Source organism: Vicugna pacos, chromosome 5 (genome assembly GCF_048564905.1).
Source record: "Vicugna pacos chromosome 5, VicPac4, whole genome shotgun sequence".
In the NCBI taxonomy this organism is placed as follows: Eukaryota; Metazoa; Chordata; class Mammalia; order Artiodactyla; family Camelidae; genus Vicugna; species Vicugna pacos.
The window spans coordinates 19,467,259-19,492,600 of record NC_132991.1 but is presented as its reverse complement, the minus strand read 5'-3'; the positions used below and the strand labels follow the sequence as shown (position 1 = coordinate 19,492,600).

At 38.8% G+C, this 25,342-nt stretch overlaps 2 long non-coding RNA genes across 8 annotated transcripts in view; one reads left to right on the top strand and one right to left on the bottom strand.

Annotated features, from left to right (window-relative positions):
• Nucleotides 1-25,342, top strand: part of LOC116280648 (uncharacterized) — a 524,367-nt gene that overhangs the window by 454,353 nt on the left and 44,672 nt on the right. The gene's annotated exons all lie outside the window — the stretch shown is intronic.
• LOC116280501 (uncharacterized) lies at nt 5,617-24,624 on the bottom strand. 3 transcript variants are annotated; one of them, XR_012072556.1, is made up of 8 exons: nt 24,387-24,624; nt 23,979-24,052; nt 20,265-20,420; nt 13,395-13,514; nt 12,753-12,908; nt 9,540-9,781; nt 8,539-8,793; nt 5,617-5,909 (listed from the first exon to the last, which is right to left on the bottom strand). It is a non-coding gene; the product is annotated as an uncharacterized lncRNA (long non-coding RNA). The 3 variants fall into 3 exon arrangements; XR_012072557.1 differs by lacking the exon at nt 5,617-5,909 and adding an exon at nt 6,767-6,847; XR_012072555.1 differs by lacking the exon at nt 5,617-5,909 and having other exon boundaries at nt 7,537-8,793.

Below are 25,342 nucleotides of genomic sequence, written 5' to 3'. Positions count from 1 at the left end.
TGTGAATGTATGTCCATTAAGAGTCATCTTTCTTTAAAAGCCAGTGGGGAGGGGGAAGTCCTAATTGCTTGATCTTATGGTTCTGCTTATAGTTAATGACAAGACTCTTATTTTTAGTCGTTTCATAATTCAAAATCTCAACCGAGATTCTGTGCTAGTACAATTTTTTTTCTTACCATGATATTTACAGAACAACTATTATGTGCAACCCCATATGTGTATAGAACTTGTGCTTGCCATATTCCAGTCATAGTCATCCTTGGGTATAGAGATGCCACTTGGAAGTGATTCTGAAAGGTCTCCAGATGTGTAATAGTCCTGAGGAAGTCACTTTTGTAAACTTCAGGCAGTTATTTGGATCTCTGAAATGTTAGGCATTTTTAATTTAAAGTATCTCAAGGGATCTTTAGGAAAACAATAAAAAGGATTATCTGCGAAGACATAACAATTATAAGAAATATGACACATAAACCTACTTAACTGGTAGCTTGTTACATACTCATATTAATTTATGGCATAAACCTGACAAACTGGTTTGATTCATTTAGTCAGTAATTCTGTCTTTCAAAATATTGGCTGTTCTTTAGCCCTGGGTACATAGAATTAAGTACTTGGTTGACCTGGATCATGGACTGCTACTTTCTTAGGGCTCCTCTTTCCTATTTCAACAGGCATTCTTTTCTGAGACCCTAAATTACTCTTGTTTGGACAATTGCAGCAATCATCTAATTGGTCTTCTTACATTTAATGGCACAAGATACTACAATGCTGCTTAAGTTGACCTTTATAAAATAAAAGCTTCTCATGTTATTCATCTCCTTTATATCTTTCAGTGGTCTTCCATTTCCTCTTGGATAAATTCCAAAATGTTTCCTGCAATACCTTGGCTTGTTAATTTATTTTTAATAGAGTAGGCAGTGACTCTGTGTTAGGCCCCTCCCTAGACTCAGGGGCACAGTAGCAAATATAGCATGAGTCTGACCCCTGTTCATGCCTCTGGACTTCCTGTTCTTACAACGTACCCTCTAATCATGCTGAAATCTTTGCTGTCCCTGGAAAGCAACATGATCTGCCAAGTACCCATGATCACAAAATTCTTTTAGCACAAAGTCTAAAAAAACTATGAAGCCTGATAATATGTGTTGGATAAATGAGTGAACTCATCTATTGAGCACTTAGCATATGCCAGTCTCTGTATTAGGTGCTGCCCTGTGGTCAACTCGAGAAACACTTATGTTTTTATTGCTTTAATCTGGGCTTGTTTTTGTTTATCCTTTATATTCTGCTCCATTTGTGATCTGGCTTTGGTTATTTTCTCAATAGGAAGCCTCTTGGTCCTTCGTAAGCAGTACAACTGCTGACTATCGTGTACGTTGTACACATCACGTTTACAAAACTTGAGTCACAACTGGCACTCTGAAGCTGCACAAGTCAGCATCAAACTCACTAACTTAGCAGACTGTCAGAATCACTGGAGCTTAAAATTACACATTTTGAGGCCCCATCTCTCAAGAATCTGATTTGGTATGTCTGGAATAAAACCTGGTATGTGATGTGTTTTAAAGCCCTCCCCCTCCCATCTCTATCCCCTCCAAACCTTCACTCCTCCAATCTCCCCCATCTAATGATTTTGATAGTCCACTATGTCTAAAAATCACTGCTTTAAGTCACTGATGATCGATTCTACAGGGACTCCCTTGAAAATCACTGTAGCAATTCTGGCTGTATTGTGTAATGCTCACTCTATTTCAAGCCTAAACTGCCTCTAATATGAATTTAAATTAGCTTTACTCTCCATATATCTACCCAAGATAGAATACTCAAAATCTTCTTTAACACATTTTTATGTTCCAATCTCCACACTTAGTCATCAAGCCACTGGATTTGGCCACCATTGTGAATTTCAAATTTCTCCTTTCATCTCATTTCTCACATCCACTGCTCTGGTTAATTCTGAGTCATGTCTTTCCAGAACTCTTGTAATTATCTCTTAACAGTTCTGTCTGCTCTACTCGCTTGGTCCCTTTAATCCAGTTCCTGCACTTCCTCATGCGGGATTTAACTGAAAAAACAAACCTGATCCCCACTCCCAAGCATAGAAATGTTAATTGGCTCCCCCTTGCCCATAGCATTAAGTGTAAACTCTCTGATGTGAAATTTAAGGTCTGTCTCAATTCAGTTGGATCTCTTTTCTATTATGACTCTAAATGTGGTATTTACCCTGTATTTTGTCCACTGCCAGCTACTTACCGTTCCCTAAACACATTATGCATTCCCCTCATTCTTTGTTTATGTTATTTCCTCTGCCTGAATGCCACCTTCTTTCTTACTTTTATTTCCCCATCCATCAAGGGACAGTTGTTACTTACACTTTGCTGCTCCAATATGCTTTCTCTTTATTTTGTTTTGTTTTTTTCTTGGTAGAATTATGTAGAATTTGGTAAAATGGGCAACTGCTCGTAATTTAAGGGTTAAAGTAAAGATGTATATTGTACAGTTTAACATACATACACACACACACAATTTGGTGGACTGTGTTGTGTCAGCTTGGCTACGTTCCAGTTTAGTATTTGACAAGAGAGGAAGTTAAGCAAATTTGGAAAACAGGAAAAGTAGCAGTCATTCCTCTGGGAAATTCTTTTCAAGGCCCTGTGCCATGATGAACAGGCACAGATTGCTTGGCAGTTTCCACGTTTGCCTCACTCCCCTCTGTTTTTGTCCCAGTCCTCCAAAACATGGCGCTTGTTTGTGAACCCACAGAGGCAGCAGCTGTACAGACACACCCACCGCCCTCTCCACAAGCTCATCACTGCCCCACTTCATTAGCTCATCATACTTGGCTTCTCAGTTTACTACTTGATGACTCCGTCTCTAAACCTGTCACCTCCCATTCTAGACCTTTAACCCACAGCTGCTTCCTCTCTCTCCCCTCACACTCATGTTGACTCTGTTTCCACAAATGAGCTTGACTAATACATACATGGAGAGAGAGAGAGAGTGGGCAGTGGGTGAGGGATGGGAGATGCAGTGGTACAGAATATAAATACGAAAATATTAAATGTATATGTCTTAGAACAAGCCAACAGACACATCAACTCAAAGGTAGTTTTGTGACTGAGGTTGATCTGATTTTGTGATGCATGAGGCTTCTGTTTCCCATTAGAAAGCCTTTATGTCTGATTATTTGTCTATTTTTGATTACCTAAAGGAGAATACTTCCACCATAGGACCACCCACTGAACTGGAAGTTTAGTTAGCCTTTGGTCATTTGGGGCTTCTCAGAGACAGCATAAACAGGCAGACAAGGAGATCACCTTTTCTTGGGTTGAGGTGATTGACTGCGATCATCAAGGAAATAAGATTGTTACTGTATGATGAAAGCAGAGATGAGAAATAAGACAGAAGCCAAGGTGATTCTCCAAGTACCTTTTTGTGTCACACTAACTTTATACAGTCAAGACTGTTCAGTATTTGCAACTGACATGCTGGCTGAAGGGAAGGGAACAGATACATGGAAAAGAATGTGATAGATCAAGTCATAAATAAATAGAGCCTCAACACCAGTTGCAGAAAATTACCTACTACCCACTTTCATTTTATTCTCAGTTAATTTTTCCTCTAATTTCCCACAGCTTTATGTTGGATGTATTCATGGTAATTATCCCTACAATTTAGCCACCCAATAGGTTACAAAATTTTGAGATGGCATCATAAAACCCAGAGAGAAATGGACATCTGCTCCTGAGTGTCCAGGCACTGTGTTGTACAGATTAGCTGATTTTGGGTTCTGTCTTTTTGGAGATGGGATGAGTGTACTTTCAGTTGTTCATAAAGATAACCTCATGTGATAGTGGATTTTTGTTTGCCTAAAATCTGACTGTGGGTATAAGGGTTTACATATGCTTCAGGAAGTAGAACAAATCAACTGTAAAGCATATTTGTCATTCTTTTAGTACCCCTAAACTTAACTCCCATCTTAATTTGAGATAAATATGTCATCATATGCATCTATGGAAGCTCATAAAGGGAGAGTGCTTCTTTCCATAAATCCCAGGCATACAGATCCAATTTTAGCAAAAAGGATACTTCTATCAATGATTTTTGAAATTAATTGAGTGGCAAATGTGCTTAAGGAGTTTAAAGTTGATTTTCGCTAGCCTGGCCATAATGGCTGTACCCAGAGTCCACAGCAGTGGTGTCCACATACCTGTGGTGATGGCACCAGAAGCAGGGTCCTAGCCACACTCTAACTACTGCTGGCGCTAGCTGTGGCTTCTGTCTCCCACTCCTTGTGCTTTTCTGCCTATATTTCAAGAATTCACTATTTAGTTTTCCCAAACATTTTGCTGCTTTCGAACAAGTTCTTTTTAAAATAATTTACTATTTTTTACAAATAATATAAGGATAATTGACATGTTTGAGAAAGTCAAATACAGTTTTGGTTCAATGTTTCAGCTCTGTATGTGCTTTTAGGTCAGCATCAGTACTTTTTTTTTTTTTAAATAAAAATTTAAGTGTTCAATCCTATCTGTTAGAATATATATGAATACAAACATAAATATATTTATATATATATATATATATATATATATATATAACATTAGGCTAAGTGTATAACCTCTGAATTTGAGAAACATAGTATATATATTTTTGGGGAAAATGAACTGCTGAACGATTACTGAGAATACTATAAAGCAGATAAATGCATGCAACAGATGACAGAGAACAAAACAGCGGGAAACTTCAGATGGTGACATGTAGGTAAAAGCTCTTTCATCAGCACTCTTCAAGGACAAGGTAAGGGTTAGAGAGGATCCTTGAAGCCTGAATGGGATTCTAGTAAACAGAATAGTGGAGAAGGTAATGACAGGAATAGGAATGTAGAAAACAAAACACTGCAGATTATTACCTATTACGGAAACAGTATGAAATTCAATAGAATTCTGCTTTCTCGCCTCCATCCTCATAATAAATGATTATGAATTGTTTTGAAGATAGTGGGAGTTTTAATTATTATCTTAATATATATTAGCAGTGAGTGACTATTGTGTACTTACTGTGCAACTGATACTATGCAAAATGCTTTATGCTTTTAAAAAAGTATTCTTATACCTCCATTCAGTAGCAATCCATATAATTAATTATGTTTTATAGATGGGAAACTGACAAAGGAAACATAAAGTTACTTGCCCAGAGTGGAACATCGGTGGGTGGACAGGCTGGACTCGGGCCCTCTCAGTCCGGCTCCTGAGTCAGTTCCACCATTATGTACCTTTAGCCTCCCTTTGGGTCTGTGCTCGGTCAAGATTCCCTGTTTAAGAAGGTTAAGATCCTTACCACAGCTATTAAATAACCTTTATAAATTATGCTAGTTACTAGTGTGCTTTCATCATTATTTAACAGAGAAATATTTCTAAATATCAGGAGGCTCTCATCAAAGTAAGACTGTTCCCTAAATTAAATGTTTACAATTTTAATAGGAAAAACAATCACTTCAGGGGATTAAAAAAAGTGTTTCAGCTTTTCTCTTTAAAAAAAAATCTCAGTATACAGATACAATGTTATTTAGGTTTCCCTTAATGTAATCTTTCATAAATATTCTCAGTATCCTTCAAGCATTTGTGACTGTTGATGAAAATGCAATTCCCAGCTCTCTCCCTCACCATGTCTTGTTTTGAGATCTTTGTTTTTCTAGTCCAGTGATACTTAAAATTCTCTCCCTTCATTAGCAGCAGATGGTGGACTAAAATTCTCCGGATGAAAATCTGTTTTTATTTGTCTCTCTCCCTAGTGCTGAGGACTCAGACTTCTAGTCCCGCTGCAGAGAAGGCTGAGGGGAGGGGGGTGTTCAGTGACTTCAGTCCTGGGCACATAACACAGCCTCCAGCAGAGAGGCCAGGCACTGGGCCCTGTGAAGGAAGGCACAAGCAGACATATAAGCTTAAGTCTTTTGAAGACTGGTTTACTGACCAAAGAACTGTTTCAAAAGAGGTAGTAGTTGAAAACCCTTAGGTTAGGAGCCCAGTTGACCTAAAGTGAGAAAGAAGGTGTGACCCACATGGAAATGGTAAATCACATTCTCAAAAATAAGTCTGACCATGTTTTCTACTTCTTTGAATTCAAACATCATCAATATTTAATAAATCAGAAAACTGAGCATGCTTCAAGATAATGAGACCCTACTTAGGCTTACAAAACATCAGGACCTCACAGCCTTGGAAGAATGTATTGCTCTGACTTTTTGGGACTTGGGAAACACAGGCATTTGACACCACCACCTTCTTTCTGAATGCCCAGAGCAGTTTATTCCTAAAGGTAAGTTCATCAGGCACATGGAGACAGAGATTTTTAAAAGCAGGTTTAGAGTAGGAAGCAGGTTTAGAGTAGGAGACAACAAGAGGTTTCTGCTTTTGATTTTTATTTTTAATGTTTATTCCTATTTTTGACTTTTGTCCTTTCCTTTTTGCTAAGTCTAAGTAAGAGTAACAGCATGGGAGCTAAAATTGAAATTGCACTAGTAAAGTCACTGGGACCTTAAAGCTTGACAAGGATATTGGTGTTTGCTGACATTAGCTTTGGGCTTATCCGTCTGTGTTCCCTTTCACGCATTTGTGGAAATACCCAATTTTCTGAGACTCTCCCTTGAAAAATTCTCTCCTGCCCCTCCCACTATCTTACCCCATCCCCAAGTACAAACACACAGCTCCACCACATTCGATCTATTCTTAGCCATGACAATTGCTTTTGAAATACTTTGCCAGTCCTAAGTATTGACAGAGGTGTACTTTAGCGGTGGAAATGGCATTGACTGTGGCTTCTCTCAAGTGTAGGTCTGATTATTTCCAGCCTTTGAAAAAAAAATTTCTTCTAGACAAGGGCAGATTCGCTTTTAAATCCTTCCTGCTGCGCAAGTGCGACAAAAGACTGAACAGAGGGGAACGCACTGAAGCGGTCCACATTCACCCTTTGACCTCTGAGCTCAACTGGCTGTCACGCACAAATTTGATTTTTGCTAGAAAGATCCATTTTTCCATCCCTCAAAGGAGAAAACTAATGAGACTGAATGAATTGAGGAATTATTTCTGGAATGATTTCTCACAAGTGATGTATAACAAATTTGGAAGTTTTCTTTTCAATACATATTTTTGTTGGGCAATTTGGGGAGTGAGGACAAACCAGAGAACTTTTCTGCTTTAAAAAAATCAAAAGCATGTTATAGAAACCAACCATATGGCTGACATAGCACAGCGGAAAGCAACTTGAGCTCAGAGTTTGAAGATGTAAGCTAAAATCTTAGAATCCTGGCTGTACCTCTTAAAAGACATGTCATCTTTTTCTGGGTTTCAGTTCCTCTTTGTACCCTAATTGGGTTTAAGCATCCACCAATGGTGTTGAGGCATTTTGCTCAGTCTCTTCCTTCACAAAGTAATTTTTCTGAATAGCAGAGTGATTTTTTTTTCATCCAGAAAGGAGTGAACATGAATGAGGTATGTGCTTTATTCACATGAATTTAAAATTGAGTTAAGCAGGGATAACATGCACAGATGAAATTTGTAAAAGTAGTCATACAATGTTTGCTTGAATTGTATGGTGAGGAAATTTTTAAGGTAGATTTTTTAGGACAGAGAGATGAGTTTGGACTCAATGGAAAGGGGGAGACTATGAAGAAACAGGATTTAGTCTGTGCTTTGAGTTTGTCATAGAGTTTTCTTAGGTTACCGAAGGGGCCATTATGATATGGCGGAAGTTGCACTGACATTGGGGCAAACATTGATTTGAAAATAGCTCTGCCATTTGCTAATCCTATAGAAAAATCATTTAACACTCTCTGATAGTCAATTCTCTGATTTATTAAGTGAGGTAACAACAAGTTCCTCCTAGACTAATTGAGAGCATTCAACAAGGTGAAGACTAGGAAAGATACCAGTGATGTGTGTGGCACATACCAGCTGCTCACCCAGTACTTGATTCAGTGAGGAGGAAGCAAGACATAGAAGCAAAGACTTGGCACTGGTGACAAACATGCCATGCTCAGAGAAGAGTGCAGAAACCAGGCTGGCTAAGGAGGAAGAGTCGGTCCCATGGGTCAGTGGACTGTAGTGAGGAGAAGCTATTTTCCTTGTGTGTCAGACAATGACCTGCCAAGGCAGATTCTCACATCTGAATGGAGTTGCCAGTGGAATTTGGATTTCTAGATTTTTTACCTAAATTTGAATCTGCAGTTTCTTATCTGTTGAACTCACTTGAACTGGCTTTGGTGATGCCTGCACAATGCCAGACCAATTTTGGGGAGTCAGTTTTTAATTGATAAAGACAGAGGGGAAAAATACAAATGATAGTTGATTATGGGTTGTTGAATGACCATATAGGTGAGTTCAGTAAAAGTGTCTGATATGTTAAAGATATCTATTGGGACAGTATGCAATTGTTTTTCTTCTGAGATCACATATTAATTAGCTTTTGCTTAGTCATGCTGTGTAACTAGTAGCCCCTAAATCCCTGGACTTACAACAGCATTTATTTCCCACTCACATGTACCTGCTGCAGGCTGATTTCAGTTCACTTTACTCATGTTCTGATTCCAGGACCCAAGTTGAAGAAACAGTCTGCTGGCAGCAGGCAAAGAGCTAAGGTTGTACCACATGACTGCTCTGAATGTTTGGCTGATAGGGATGCTTGGCACTTCTGCTTACGTTGCATCAGCCAAAGAAAGTCCTACGGGGCAGGACATACACCCCAGCCACAGTGAGGCACTTCAAGTCATAGATCAATGGAGAGTGAAGTATAAGCTTCCTACAGATGAGGAAATGCACAATCAGGAGCAAAAACACAATCTAGACAGACCATAAATTTCTGAATTAAAGTTTTCTAAGAATTAACATATGATTATCTGTCCCCATTCTCTAGTGGAAGATGTAGCTGAAAGCTAACGTGTCATTTTCACTTTGCATAGGCCACCTCTCTTTCACAGATGTACAGAATTAGAAATTACCTTTCCTACCTGCTTGCTCATCCATGGGGCCCTTCCAAGGCCACTGTCCCTTCCTAGTCCCTCTTTCCATCAGATACAGTGGCAGGTCTGTGTTCCTTCACTGAGATTGCACTCTTGGATGTGCGTATTACTGTTCAGAGCATTGAGTGGGCTTCACAGAATCCAAACTTATTGGTAAGATTCTGGATGCTGCTCCTAATAGACATTAAAAGGCACTGTGGTATGCATTGGAGTGACCTTGCAGTTAAAGAATTTCAAGTAATATGCAAACTGTGTAATGGATAAATCAGTCAGTGGCCAGGGTCTTTGGAAAGTCTGACTATCCTTACTGCTTGAGCAATGAGTGAGCTGGTTATGCTTTTATTTTCATGTATCTTTTCAGGCAGTTTCCATATGTAGCTAGTGTTATAAAGCCAATGTCTGAAATGTCTTTGTTTTTATTTTGGCAATATATCTAAGCCCTCTCTTTATCTTAAATAATCCAGTCCCTCTGAAAGATGATGCTGGGACTCTGAAAGAAAAAAAATTTGATAAGATAACAGCTTACAGTGACATCTATATAATTGCCCCAGTCAGAACTCATTTCCAGCTGCCGATGTGGGAGCTTACTAAAGTCCTGTAGCTAGGAAACAAGAAAAGCAAATAGCTTCTTCTCTTTGGCTCCCGCCTTCTGAACTATTCACGCTTAAAGGAAAACATGTCATCCAGGAATGCTGTACTTGCAGTCACACATAGATTTGCCTCTGAAGATCAAGATCCCAATTTTCTTTGAAGGATAATTAGAGAGACCTGTCATTGGAGAGAAAATAGTCTCTTTTTAGACTCAATAAGAAAGTTTCTTTATAATCAATAAAATTCCCCAATTTTCCCTTCAGTTTGTGTATTGTAGAGGAAATAATCTCTAACCCTAAACCCTCTGACTGAATTGTTCATCTCTAAAGGCAGCTGAAGTGTCCCTCACTGCAGCCAGCAGGGATCTTCCACACAAAGCAGGACTTGTCTAGAAACTGGTGTCACAAATTCCTGTCTGCAGAGTTGAGGCACTACACACTCTGAGGCACTCACTCCAGAGACCTCAAGACTTTGCAGGTATCAGAAGTCTGCTTCAATGCTCTATCGTTAGCCTAGAAAGACCCATCTGTGTATTATGTGAGCTGATGGCCAGTAGGAAGGAACATTTCAATGCCCTTTTCAGTATCTGCTCAGAACTGTTTCTGATATTCTAAGAAGTTCATACTGATTCTGTTCAATGTAAAGCTTGACTTTATTCCTAAATTTTGTTCATCTTGCTGTCCCCTGAATAGTCTTTGTTTCCATGACTTTTGCAGGAATCTAGGTCTGCTTACCCCTGGCTTTTCCTTCCCTCAAAGCTTTGGTGGAAGAGCTCTCCATCTGTTCTAGAATCTGACATACAAATCCTAGTACAGTGGCCTGGGTGGGTCAACTGAGAGCAAGGTTGGACCATATCTCCCCTTAAAAAGCTGAAGTCCTAAAGAAAAAATCCATTCTCATTTGCTTCCACTCAGGTGATCTTCATTCTGTCACACTTAGGTCGGTTAAGTAGTGAATCACTCAGGGGAAGCCTGCAACCCCTGTGAGTGACCTAGACTAATTAAGCTTTAAGGATTTTTTACTGCACTTTTGGAAAACATAATATTTGAGCTGTGGAGGGACTCATATAACTTAGCCAGGCAAATAATGTATACAGGTAACTTTGTGCCCATGTGATACCTTTCCACTGTGGTGTGAGATCCCAGAGGACCAGGACTCTGTCTTAGTCTCTGCAGTCACAAAGTGTAGAACACTGCCTGGACCTCCGTGAGTGCTCAATACCCAGAGTATGAATAACGAGCAAATGCAAAAGGAACACATTGTTATACACTACTATAATGCTAATAATAGCTACCATTTATCATTTACTAAGTTAAGAAACTGTGAAAACAGTGCAAGAGACCTGAAATCCATTATTCCTCATTGCACTGGGTATTCTCAACCACCCTCCAAGATGAGAGCTATTTCATCTTCATATTGTCATTGATAAAAAACAAGGTTATGAGATTTTTAACTTGCTTGCTCTTAGTATAGGGCCTCACATACTGTTGGTGTTCAGCTAAGTAAATATTTCTAGAAAGAAGGAAAGGAAGGAAGGAAGGAAGGGACTGAGGGAGGGAGGGAGGGAGGGAGGAAGGAAGAGAGGAAGAAAGTATCCTAGAGGTAGTAAGTGGCAGAACCAGTGAAACAACCAGTCTATCTGGTTCCAAAGCCTTTTCTCTTGTTTCTAAAAATGTACATGGCTCAAATGTGTTTAGATGTATTTTACTTACCAAGGAGCTGGGAGCTGAGACTGTAATAAATAGTATAGAAAAAAGAACATCTACCCTCAGGGAACTTCCAATCTAATGGGAAAGACATTCCCTCAATAGGAGAAATGAAATCAATTCAAAATGTATTGTTGCATTTTGAAATCAAAGGGGAAAAGGACACTTAAAGATTACAAAGCAAGTCCTTTTGCGTGATTAAATGTAAGTCAACCCTCAGGAAAGCTGTAAAACCAGAAATCAGTGATGGGTGCCATGATCTCCAGCAGCTTCCCTGCCAGTCTTATCCCTCTTTAAGGCAAGTTCATCTTCATTCACTTCCCTCTGCCTCTTCACAGTTTCCCTCTTAAAGGAGTGTACTAACAATATTGACACTCAATGTGAATTTAAGTCCTTTAGTTACTTCTTTGTGGTGTATAAGCATTTCAACCATGCTTCCATCTCTGGAATTCAAGGCATGAGCAAGATAGTGGATGGGATTTTTGTGCAGTGAGCACCTTTCTATATGTCACTGAAGATACCACATTTAGAGTCACACTCTCTGCTAACATGTAAACCTAAACTTTGTTGAGACAATACCATCAGAAAACAGAGGCTCCTGGCCCAACAATTCTGATCTGGTATTTAGTTGATATTCACTCCTCAAATCCTGCTTTTAGTCTGACAAAGCTCAACCACCTGAGAATATACCATATAGAAAACACCATAGTCACCACCTAGAGATGACTGCTGTTTGGGTATAAACTTCCCTCAAATTTATATATATATATATATATATATATATATATATATATATATATATATATATGTGTGTGTGTGTGTGTGTGTGTGTGTGTGTGTGTATGATTATATAATAAAATTGAAAAGTTATAATAAATAAATATTTTTTACCCCATTATTTTAAGGGCTATTAATATTTAACAACGTGAATGTATCTTAATTCATTCAACAGTTTCTCAATGAATATTCACTTAAGTTGTTTTCACTATTTTGCTCATAAGTAACACTGAAATGAACATCAGTAGATCTGCACACATGTGCCTAATTATTTCCTTGACTTAAATCCCTAAGAGAAAATCTCTGTACTCTTTTTGTAACACCTGTATAAATCTAAAATTCTTTCAAAATAAGAAGTTAAAAATACTGTGTCAAATTCCATGTATGTATGTATACACACAAACACACAATTAGGTGTTTTCTTGCACTTTTCTAATCATTTCTTCCAGTGGATGTACTTAATTTCCTTCAGCAGCACATCTGAAAGAATCAAATGAGTGATGCTGTGTTTGGCTCACAGGAAATATTCAGAAATACTTGAAGAATGATGAGTGAAAGAATATATGAATGAAAGGCTTCTGTTAGCATGGTCAAGAGTTCATACCATCTTGTGTTTCTTCTCTCTCTCTACCACCCTCCACATTTACCTCCATTTTGACACATACCTCTTGTTTTCACATGGATAGCACATATAAGATCAATAACTTCAGGGATGTTTTCCGTCTGCTTGCAGCTGAATCCCCTGCATAGCTCCCCTAATGGAAAATTAGTGACTCAAAATTACTGCTACTGAAGTCATCCATTGAAGCTGTTTGACTCCTCTGTTGGGACAAAACCTGGTGTCATTATGTTAGAAATTCTTTGTTCTGCATAGAGTTTCTATCTGAGAATTTCTCATGTTCATTTTATATTAAAGAGACTTTTTAATAGAACCTCTAACCTACTCTATCAGAAGAAAAATACGTTATTATCACAACCTTTATGATACCTTTACAAGCTCTTTGGGACTCTAACATGTGAGTAGCCTGCAAAACACTCAGAATTCTTTTTTGAAAGTGTCAGATGAGAAAACTAAGCAGTGGCTCTAGAAGCCAAACGACAAGCCTCATACTTTCAGAATAGGTCTCATTGGCCCTTGAATTGAAGCCCTTGAACTCAGAAATAATTCATTTTTTGTCCTTGTTACTCTGAATCTGATCAGTGAAACCTGCAGCCATTATGTAACTATCTTTCCTTCTTTCCTTTCTCTTGTTGTTAAAGGACTGTTTACATTTTCACTGAAAGTAGAATGAAAAGTGACTCCTTACCCTGGAAAAGAATAGGCTATATACGTATTTCTCTTCCTCTTCTTGCCTTTTTAGATGAGAATCAGGGTGCCAGATGCTCTACAAGCCAGACATAAGTTACTGACTTGTATTTAACTCATCCTGTGAAAAAAATGTTCTTGCAGGATCAAAACAACTTCCTTCAGGCAGCAGAAGAAATTTGTATATGAATCTAACTGTTAGATGAATTAAGATGCAGAGATCCCGAGGAACAAAGAACCCTCACAGAGATATGTTGTGATACATTTAAAGAGGTTTTTCTCCCTAAATTATACATTTTCTTTTAAAGATTATACTTTCTTGTTAAATATGAGCATCTGTTCTTCCCCCCAAGAATGAAGAAAAGAGCAAGGTGTTGCCCTCTCCCCAGTGAGGTTGCTAGTCCAGGAGTGATGCAGTGTAAGAAACCTGATTAGGACACACTATTTTTATTTACTGATATGTCACCTCTTTTAAGGGCAGATCGCTTGACTAAGAAGAAATTCTGAGCTCTAGTCCCAACTGATCAGTAATTCACTGGATATGACTTCGGAAATTTCATTTAAATTCCTTCAGCCTTGATTTTCAAATGTTGAAGTCAGCATAAAAAATCTTTAAGGTTTACTTCTCTTTTATTTTGATGTGATGGTATGTTGAGTAAAGATCTATTTTCGTTCCTGCCCAGAATTCATCCATTCTTCTTCTGATCCCCATATCCAATTTTCCACTGGAGACACACCCCTCATTTTACTTTCACCACTTTCTGCTAGGGTCGTTCACTCCACCCCTTGCATCAGGGGTAGACATCTATTTGAGCAGCATATTCTCTGATTTACACGGATTGTTCAGTGATGACAGATACAAGATGCAGCCAGAGTAAATGAGAGCAAGGAGGGGTTTGCTGGGAATTCTGAGCAAGATTTCCTTGCCTTTTCTATGGGACTTGAGGCTGAGAATTTGTAAAATCAATGGTGATCTTTAGACCATGGTGGGGTGAGACTGGAGTCTCCAGGGCTACTGCATGAAACCAGAAAGTGAATCCAGCAAAGTAGAGGAGAGACTCAAGGTACACAAAGTAACTCGCGGTGTAACTACTCGAGTTGCTCTATCCAGTCATGCCAGAAGAGAGACTGCTTTGCAAAATCTCAGTTACATCAGCCAACAAATGATTTTGTAAGCTGAAGCCAGAGTATCTGTTAGGATGTTTTCGGATGCAAGAAAAAATATACAGTACTGCAAATGGCTTAAATAATAGATCTAATCTACTGGCTCACATAGCTAGAAAGCACAAAGGAAGGGAGAGCTTTCGCTTTGCTTCACTTAGGTAGTCAGTGATGCCAGCAAGACCCGTTTCTTCTTGATTTCTCTTACCAATGTACAAAATAACTGCTCCGTATGAAGACTGGCTTTGTCACAGTGGTAAGATGGCCAGTTATAATCTGATTTACATGTTTCCTTATCTAAGGGAAGAGTGATCCTACTTTCTAGTAAGTTTGTCAGAAAAGCATTTCTTTTTGATAAAATGTCACCTTTATGTCCTATTGACCAAATTGTGTGCAGTGCTCATTCTTACACATCCTCTGTGGCCAGAGGCATGCCAAGACTGAGGGACTTAGAAATAGATGTCCTGAAGCAGTAACTGTGGCCTTGTGGTTTAAACAAAACTGAGCTCACCTACCCAGGTGTTGGAGTGAATCAGTCTGTCCTCATTATGTGGGGGATAACTCATGAAGGAGAGATGAAAAAGAGATTCTGGGGAGACAACCACAGTGTCCGCTACAGCCAGGTGGGTATGAGTCTTCTGTTGCTTGCAGTTTCCAGAACACCTATTTGAAAGCTGTCGGGCAAATCTGGTAGAGAAACTAGGAACTTGCTCTTGCTCTATTTTATTTTTCCCTTTCCTGTGACACACAGCTTCTGGGAATCCAGATAATCTATAGAGGAGACAAAGTGGGAAGACTGCATACAGAAGGAAGCTTTCTGGAAAGTGGAATGGAAGCCAAATAGGACAGGAAGAGTTCCTGGAATCCAAAAGCTGAGGTCCATCCTTGGATCTACTGCCTACCTTGTCTTTTACACAGCCAGAATCTTCTGATAGCTCCTGGAAGCTTTGTCAGGGTTTCAAGTAGTCTCAAACCCTAGTAAGACTTGAAAGTAAACTCTTTAATAGAGACGTTAGCATTTGCCTTCAAACACAAATCATCTTCTGTGACACTGCTTTTGTGATGTAGAGTGTCCATAAGGAAACATATTGTCCCAGTTAACCTGAATCCCTGGCCTGAGTCGGCTGGAACAAGGATCCTTTATCCACCCAACAGGAATCTGAACTAAGGGACAAAGATTCTCTTGTTCTTAGAAACTAAAATATAAAGATATCAAGTCAAGAGGCAGCAGGGCTGAAGTCGTCGTGGTAGAGCAGAAATTACAAACTGCATGGACTAAACTTATCTACAGAGAAAAGAATAGACACACACAAAAGGTAAGGAGAATAGATCTTGTGGTACTGGAAGGAGAAAGATGGAAAAAGGGGCCTGTCTGATGACTTTCTTCTTCCCAAGAAATACAGTTGTGCTGAGAATCCCTAAATTCTCAAAGTAACTCCACCCTTACTCTACATGTTTGCTAGAACTCTTAAGCAAAATTGGATGATTTTTTTTCTTTTAATAATGAATAATCTTGGTCTAGATAAGCCTCCTGATGACGAATGCAGAAAGTAAATTTATAGAAGATTGATTCCTCCTGTGACAGTGCTTGTACAGCCCTCAAGGGACAAATAACACTAACAGAGTCACACAGGCCTTGGCTGGGAGAAAGTCATAAAGGCATGCAGAACACAAACACTAGCATTTACTTTGCCTGTAACATTTCATGTGATCTTACTTAATCCTGGTAGCAATCACATGACATATTATTAACCTTATTTTCTTAGTTTCTCACAGACGAGAAACTAAGACTCAGAGACGCTTAAGAACTTTGCACAGAGGAGAGTAGTGGTAAGGATTTCCTCCATAACATGGAAGGAAAACGACTCTATGTCTATTTCTTTCTCTGCCTTCTATAATAATGACTAGGAATCTCCCTATCTATGTATCTTTGTCAAACTAGAAACACTGTGTCATCTTATTATTCATACAGGTAGTATACAGCACTGCAGGTGTAGGAAATAGCAAGTGTGTGATAGTGGGTATTCTGAGAAAACTACGTAAAATTCTATTTCCAGAATGGAGGGTTCAAAATAAGGAGTGGTTATAGATGGAGCCAGAAAGGTAGGGAGGGGCTCAGTTCTTGGATTTCCTTCTGTGAGATTCTCATGTGCTTAGGTTTCCCTGTAGGTGATAAAACTCACTCAAGAATTTACCGAAAGGAGAAATCACCCTTAAAAGAGTGAGTGTGTTTTTGTTGGAGCTACAAAAACCACATAAAACATGATCATACACATATACGGGAAGAGAGACAAACAGACTGCCCTGGAATTTTAAGACAAGACAAGAGAAAGGTAAAATAATGCCAGACTATCTCTATCCACTGTCCTGTACTTTGATACACACAGACATTGGGGTATAAGCCTATACCTGTGTGATAACACTGCAGTCTTCACAAGTGAACCCATGCCCTTTTTCCCCTAGATAAATATTTTATATAATTGCAATGTATTTCCTAGCAAGTTTACAAAATGAGATTGCTTAGAGAACAAGGGTCCACTTGATGAGCACATATGAAAATGTCTTGCTCCCAAGACCCAGGTAACCTGGGCATTCAATCCCCATCTAGTCTGCAAGCTGATTCCTTGGACTCTGCCTCTCTAGACACTTGCCAGTGTATAGATGGATGGTGTTAATTTCAGATGGGAAAGTCTATTAATGCCGTCCTGGACTCTGCAAACAAGGTCAGACATTTGTAAGAGCTGTAGCCCTCCAGGAAAACATGTGCCTGTTTATTTTGTCTGGTGTATTCTTTTGTATTCTGTCCAGAGATTTCTTCTAAAAAATTTATACGTATCAGGAAATATGATAAATATTCCCATGTCTAAATTTTCTGATTCTCAGCAACTGAAAAAGCATAGGGCTTCCTTGATTTGATTAGAGAGCAGGCTGCCATCAGGCTGGAAAGTGTCAGCTGTCTGGACTAGAGCTGAAATCAATGTACTTTCAGGACGATTGGTCAGAGTGGCATTTTAGGTTTTTTAAGAAGCTCTCATTCCAATAAAAATTGTGAAATGGATGGCACATCTTTGAACACCTCCAAATTCTTTACACTCCTTCCTGCCCTGTGATGCTTCTCTCCCCCTCATGTTTTTATCTTCTTGTGTAACTGAAGGTTGCCTGACCTACCATCATCTTATGAAGATCAATCGATATTTCTTAAGTAGAAATTAGGCACAAAACAGTTCTAGTTACTGTAGGAAAATAAGGTCACTGCCCTTAAGAGCTTTTAATTTAGATGAGGAGACAAGACATTTACAAAAAAAAAAAAGAAAGAAAGAAAAAAAGGTGTAATAACAACAGAAGGTACAAAGCTCCAGTTGGGTAGCTGCTTGGTAGTTTGGTTTCTGCTCACAGTTTTTAAGATATCGAGTAGGAGATGCCAAAGTAGAGCAGTCAAAATGTATAGCCAGCATTGTCTGCCGTAATCCCACTGTCACCCACATGGAAACTGATGGAGAGAAGATTCAGAAGTTTACTCCCAGGCATTGAGCTTGGATGACAGAGTCAATTATTGCATTCTTCACAGAGTTGGGAAGTAAACGAGAGAGAGATTTCTGTAGGAAAATGAATCTCTAGAAGCACCGCTCAGATGACATTTCTCACGCGCCTACTCTAAAAAGGCCCACGACTTCCTGATGGCTGCTTATTGAGTTTGGTAGAGCAAAACTACCACCACAGCAGCCATCATGCTAGGGAGTGGGGACACAAGATTTAATAACTCATACTCTGCCCTGGAACGCAGCACAAGTAGAAGAAAGCCGAGAGGTGGAAGAATTCCTTGTGGAAAAGAATATGATGGATCAAGGAAAGGTGACTTTTCATGAAGCAAACACATCAGCCTTCAGGAGCAGCATCAGTGGAGAAAACTTACCAAATGAGAGCAGCTGCAGGTATGCAGGCTTCTGTGGCTCTTCGCATGCTATGATAGCACACCAAAGTCTGGGTATCTGACTCCTAGGGAGGGACCCTGGTCATTGGTCTGGGGGGCCTTCTAAGCTCCATGACTGGGGAAGTGCCAGCCTTCCCATGGCACTGAGGCAGGAGAGAAGAGGGCGGGGCACAGCTGTTGAATGAATGACACAGCAGTTGAGGACAGGACAAACTGGTTAGAACCAAGATGGCAGAAGGTTTGACTACCAGCAGACCTTGAGCTTATATGCTCACCGTAATACTTTAGCATGCTAAATGACACATCCACAGGTGCCATGGCAGTTCCCAGGCTGATGGTAAAAGGCCAAAAAGTAGGCAGGACCCCAATTCCTGGAAATCCCTGCCCCTTCCCCGAAACAACTGAAGTAATCCCCTACTTGTTAGCATATGAAATTACATGGCCCATAAAAACTAACCATCCCCATGCCTTAGGGCTGCTCTCCCTTCTGAGTGAGACAGACCACATTCTGTCTGTGGAGTGTGTATCTCCCTGAATAAATTTGCTTTCACTTTACTATGCCTCACACTTAAATTCTTTCCTGGGTGAGGTAAGAACCTATTCTCAGGTAACAGCAGGATCAAGGACTGAGATCCAAAGACAGTGTGATATGGTGGAACCTTGGCTCCAAGCTTTGTCAATATCTAAGTGCTCACTGACTGAGAACACCCTCCTCTAGGGTGATCGGGACAAGGAGGGCGGAGCTTTGAGAATACAGCTGTCGGTTGAGAACTGTTCCATCACCCCAGTACTCATGCTTGTGGAAGTTTTAGTCCCTCCACTGGTATCATCAGGGACTGGGGTTCAAGCCACTGAGCATGTAATGTGGTTACAGCTCTTCACCCTGGCAGGACCAGTGCTCTGAACTGACATTGCCGCCGCCTGCCAGGATTGATTGCCTTTAAGCATTCAGTGTAGCCACTGTCTTTGAAGCCTTGTAGCAGCCAGTCTAGAAAGAATCAGTCTTGTAAAAGTTAACCCTAACCTTCAAATGTTAAAAGAACAGAAATCTGATTTGGAAAATGCTGAATTTAGGAGGTAAGAGAAGGCAGAACCACCCAAGGAGACAGAAAGATTATCTGGAGAAATATAAGATGAATGAGATTGTTCAGGGCCACAGAGGCAAAGAGAGAGAGATGAATTTCAAGTAAAAAGGTATATTTAAAATGCTAAATATTACTGAACTTACTGGGAGAATGAAAATATAAACAAAAGATGTAGGATTTAAAAAGAGAGGGTGATAATTAGCATCTATATTTCACTAGAATTATGCCATCAGAAATCAGAGAAAAGTTGTTAAGAAATGAGGAAGTGATAAGAAAACGAGGAGTGGAAGAAAGCAGAGGCATGATAGGACAATAGCTTGAGATAAGAAGAGACTGAAGCAAAGGCTTTTCTGTTCTAACCCAGAGACACTCAAGCACGTGTGAAAGGAGTGTCTGAGGATGATGGAGGAAGGTAAGGCGGTTAGACAGAACCAGTGTTCTCTGCCAAATGGCTTCTAGTTCTATGTATGAGTTACTGTACGTTGAAATTAAAGAGTATCCATGAGGACTTGTATCAGGTAATTGTTTTCATTTGATTAAGGCTAATTTTATGACTCTGTCCTCTGACTCTTGGGAATATTGCTAATGGTGGCCTTTGAGTCATCCAGCCAAGCTAAGAGAGTCATATTCAGGCTCAGCCATTTTTCTGTCACACTTCACATTTCAACTTCATTCTGCTTGCTCCTCTTCTTACCTTTCAGACAATTCAGTCTCCACAAAACGGTATCCACGTACATCTTTCCTTTCTTCTCCAAGCCTCAGTCACAACAACTGTGGCCAAAGTCAGTGGTGGGCAAAATGGACAGGAAATTCTGTCTTCCTAGGAAATCGTATCTCTAACTTCTGTTAGCTACAAAGGAAAGAACAAGGAAAAAGTGAACTGACACTTTTTTGGTTTTTACTTTCTAGTGGCTCAGCACAATACAAATGTAATTTTACGTTTGTAACACTTTTTGAAGAGTAATATGCAGGTACCAAATGAGGAAAAAGGTACGGAGAGTTTAAGAACACTTTCAAAATCAGAAGAAAGGTAAATGACGATACCAGCACTAAACAACCAGATGTTTCTGCTCTTTTTTTAGTTTTCTAAACTTTTCTGTAGATAGAATGTAGTTGAAAATGGCTCATTTCCAAGATGCAGAACCATCATGTCCCAGAGTTTGTGCATTCTAGCTTGGCTGGATTTTTTTTTCCATTCTAGATACTTCTATTTTGAGACTTGGTGTCCTTCTTCAAGATATGTCTAGGCAGTGTGACAACAATAGCCCAGATAGTTGAATGCCAGCGTCAGTCAAAATAAATAGCCTGGCATCTTGTAGAGACTTTAACCAGTTGAATGACTAGTTTTTCTTCCCTTCACTTTTCAGCTTATCATTCAAACACACACACCCACTCCAAAGATCATTTCACACATTATTAAATTGCATCCTGTTAAGCAGAAAGCGTTAAGGGTGTTTCCTGTTTCCTGATTCAGATCCCTGGTTACATCATTAGAAAAGTTCTCAGCACGTGCCTAGGCCATGGGTCTTCATTAGTTTGTATCTGGGACTCAGGTAACGTTAACTAGAGCCAGTAATAATTATATTTGGAAAACAAGCGTATGGTTGAATTCACGCCATCATTTTTTTCCCCTCAAGATTGAGATGCTGAGTTTTTAAAATACATGACCATTCATCCTGTGTTAGTCCGCCTTGCCAATTTGAAGGTCACAGGCTCCTAGCATGCTAAAGCTGGAACTCGTGAATACAGATGGGACATCCTTTCAGTGGTAGAGATGGAGCTTGCTGGGACCAGATGGGCCTGTATTCATTGTAAAACACATGACAGGGAAGATCATCCACTCTTTGCCCCTCATTCTATTGCTCTAAAGAGCTTTTCCCTATTAACATTAAAATAAGTACTAAAAAAGAAGTGTTGTTCCACAGAGTCCATTTAAGGCTTTTTTTTTAAAGGAAATGTTTATATTACAAGGAGAATCATGATCTGAAAAATTCAATTCAAACATCTGTTCTCTTCAAATGATTACTATGTCCCACCAACTCTACCTCAAAGAAAATCCTTCCAGTTGCCGTGCCAATATAGGCCCTCAACACTTCCTACATGGACTAAAATTACTGCAACAGTTGACTCCCGATTCCCTCAGTCTTCCTCTGTACATGCCTGTCAGCACGTGCCCTTGAGGTTGGCGCCATGCCTGAGAAGGCAGGCCTCTTTCTTGGGCTCACATTTAATCACATGACTAAAATGCTCATTTTCCTTTTTTGCAACTGACAGTTTTCCCATTAATTCTTTAGAAATCAGCTCAAATATTGGGAAGAGAATATTGAAAGATTTTATCTTTGAAGGCATATTAAGAACTCCATTTTAGCGTGTGACCCCAGAAAATATTTTTTCTCTATTTTCTTTTGTGATTTTGTTAACTACTCAGATAATATAGCTATAAACTACTAACTGACTCTAGAGAAAATATTTCTAATACTTGTACCCTTACCAAGTGATTACACACATGCATCTCTGCTTCAGACACATGGACTGCCACGGTCTCTGATGTGCCATGTCCTACAGTGCACCTCGCCATGACTGTGGCATCTTCCTTCCTCTTGTCCACTCAGGGAAACTACTCTAGGGTTTATTGTCTGACAGCGCAGGCAGACTCAGTTAGTTACTCCTTATCTTAGGTACTTACAGACATCATTCATGCCACAGATATTAAAAAAAAAATCCCCCTTAATTTTTAAATTTAAATTTGTTACTCTCTTCTTCGACCTAGGCTTTGGACAGTTATCTTCTGACTTTCATATACTGTGTTAGGAACACCGTTGTCTCATAATAAAATACTTGCATTAAGTAAATCTATAAACCATTATTATTATATTATTGTATAAACTTACAGCAGTTCAAATATCTTAGTGTCATAAGCACTGAACAAAAATTTAAAACATAGCAACAAAGTGTTTTTAAAATTTAAAATTTAGACTTAAAAAAGTGTAAAAGGCAGCATACGTGGCAGTATAAAGGATTTGGACGCATCTTTACCAGGAAGGCCAAAAAGAACATAGAAAGTGAGCACAAATGATACAGTTAAATCTACTGAGGGTAGTGAGGAAATCCTTATCAAAGATAGCAGAAGTTCTTGTTCTAAATTTGCATATATGTGTGTTGTATGTGTGTGTATATATATATATATACACATACACATATGTGCGTGCACACAGTACAGACATCCTTCACTTTTAGTCTTTGGTGTCCACACATGACTCCAATATCATGTTGTCCAAATGCAGGGAGACAGAACTATATGAAAGTTGAATGTCTGGATTTTGGAGTCACACTGGCAATGTTCAGATTTGGCTCTGCCATTTTTGTATATAAGCTTTCTGCTCCAGTTTCCTTATCTGTAAAATGGTAATAGCAATAATAACCACACCAGAGTATATTGCTTGGATTAAGTTAAATAATATATAACCATTATAGCCATTCTTGAAAATGAACAGGATTGAGGGACTCATACTATCTGATTTCAGTACTTCCTATAAAGCTACAAGATGACATTCACATAATGATAGACATCAAAATCAATAGAACAAAATGGACTGGTCAGAAATAGACTCACACTTATACCATCAAATGACTTTTGACAAAGATGACAAGGCAATACAATGGGAATGTATATTAATTTTAATTAATGGTGCTGAATACCTTAATATCTATAAGGAAAACAATGAACCTTGACCCATGCCACATACCATCCACAAAAAATTACCTGAAATTGATCATAGACCTACATAAAAGAGATAGAACTATTACAGACCTAGAGAAGAAAGCATAGAAGAAAATCCTTATGATGCTGAATTAGGAAAAAAAAATTTAAAGGATACAAAAAGTACAAAATATAAGAGAAAAATAATAAATTAGTATTCATCTAAATTAAAGCCCTTTGAAAAATACAGTTAAAAACTGAAAAGGCAAGTCACAGACTTGGAGAAAATGTGTATACAACATACATCTAACCAATGGATCTGCATCTAGAATGTATAAAGGACTCATGTAATATTAAAAAGATAACCAAAAAATTAAAGAAAACAGGCAAAAGATGAACACATTTTTCACAAAGAAATATGAATGGCAAATAGGATATAAACATGTGTTAATCACTACTTTTCACCAGAGAAAAGCAAATTAAACCATAGTAAAAACATTACACACCTATTAGAAAGGCTTAATTTTAAAATACCAAGAGTTGGTATAGGTGTGGAATGACTGAAATTCTCATGCATTGCTGGTAGGAGTGCAAAATGAGACCAGCTATTTCAGTTTTGTATACAGTTGACCACTGAAAAACAAGAGGGTTAGAGGTGCCCACCTTCTGCATAGTCAGTGTCTAAGTTATAGTCAGCCCTCTGTATACCTGTTTCCTCTGTATCTGTGCAACTGCAGCCGTGGATTCAGTCAATCAGGGATAGTCTAGTGCTGTAGTATTTACTATTGGAAAAAAAAAAAACCTATTAGTGGATCCACTTAGCTCAGACCATTTTGTTCAATGGTCAACTGTATATATTTGACTCCTGTGTACTTTTCATTTTTCTTTGTCCTTACCTGAACATCAGTTTTGTAAGGGCAGATATTATGATCTTGTTCATTCGTGTTTCCCCATCTCCCAGAATGCTGCTTTGTAAGCCCTACCCTGGGGACCAAGTGAAAAATGTGTTGTCTATTCAAACTCAATTTCTTGAGTTGAGTGAGAGATATGCTTTCTCTCTTTTCTTTCAGCCTGTTCCTTCTTTTTACTGGTTATAGTACAGATCTGACATCTTACCTTGTCTTGCCTTGTCTTTTCTTTTCACTTCCACCATGAAATTTATTCTTGTTTCAAAGTGCAGATCTGATGTCTTGAGCTGAACCAGCTACTTAGAACCACGAGGTAGAACTCATTGGTAAGGATGATGAAGCAATTAAATTGAAAGAGACCAGGTACCTGGTCTCCAAAGCCAACACACCATGATTCACTATGAGACAAAAAAAAAACTTACATCTTGTTCAAACCACTGTTATTTTGGGGTTTCAAGTACAACTGAATTAGCCTTTATGGATGGAAATGTTATATAAACATACCTTATTTGGAGTGATATGTCATATTCAATTTCCTGGGATTTTTTTTTTCCTCTAGGATATTTTGATACTCTCTCATGGTCACATTTAATTTCATAGCTGAAGTTACAAGAAGTTCAGCCATACTTACATAGTATAGAGATATATTTTTGGCCAATAAATTTTTTTAAAGATTTATTTTGCCAGCATTAGAAGTCAAGAATTATACATAAAATCTGGCACTTTGGAATCCAAATTCATCACAATAAATGTTAGAGCTGAGTGTAGGTGGAGTAGATGTTCCACAGTTTGTCATAATCTTCACACCTTCCTATTAATCTTTATTAATCATGATAGCTGGTCTGTTTCACTCGTTTACATTATTTGCCTGATCTCTGAAGGCATTTGAATTTATAACCACCAATCTAGGACAGAAGTGTATTGTATGTATTATGGAAAACTCCACATACAGGATGCTCCCATATGTTCTTTCTTATATTCAACCAAAATTTTGAGCTACTACCCTTCTAAATAATGGAAAAGTGATGGTTACCAGGACTGCCAAACCTTACATTTTAGAAGGAGAAAGTAGACAATAGGCAAGTCAACAGATAGTTGTTGTAGATGTAACTAGATACTGTCTGATACTTCTAAGTGTTATGAAGAGAATGAAAGAAGCAAGAG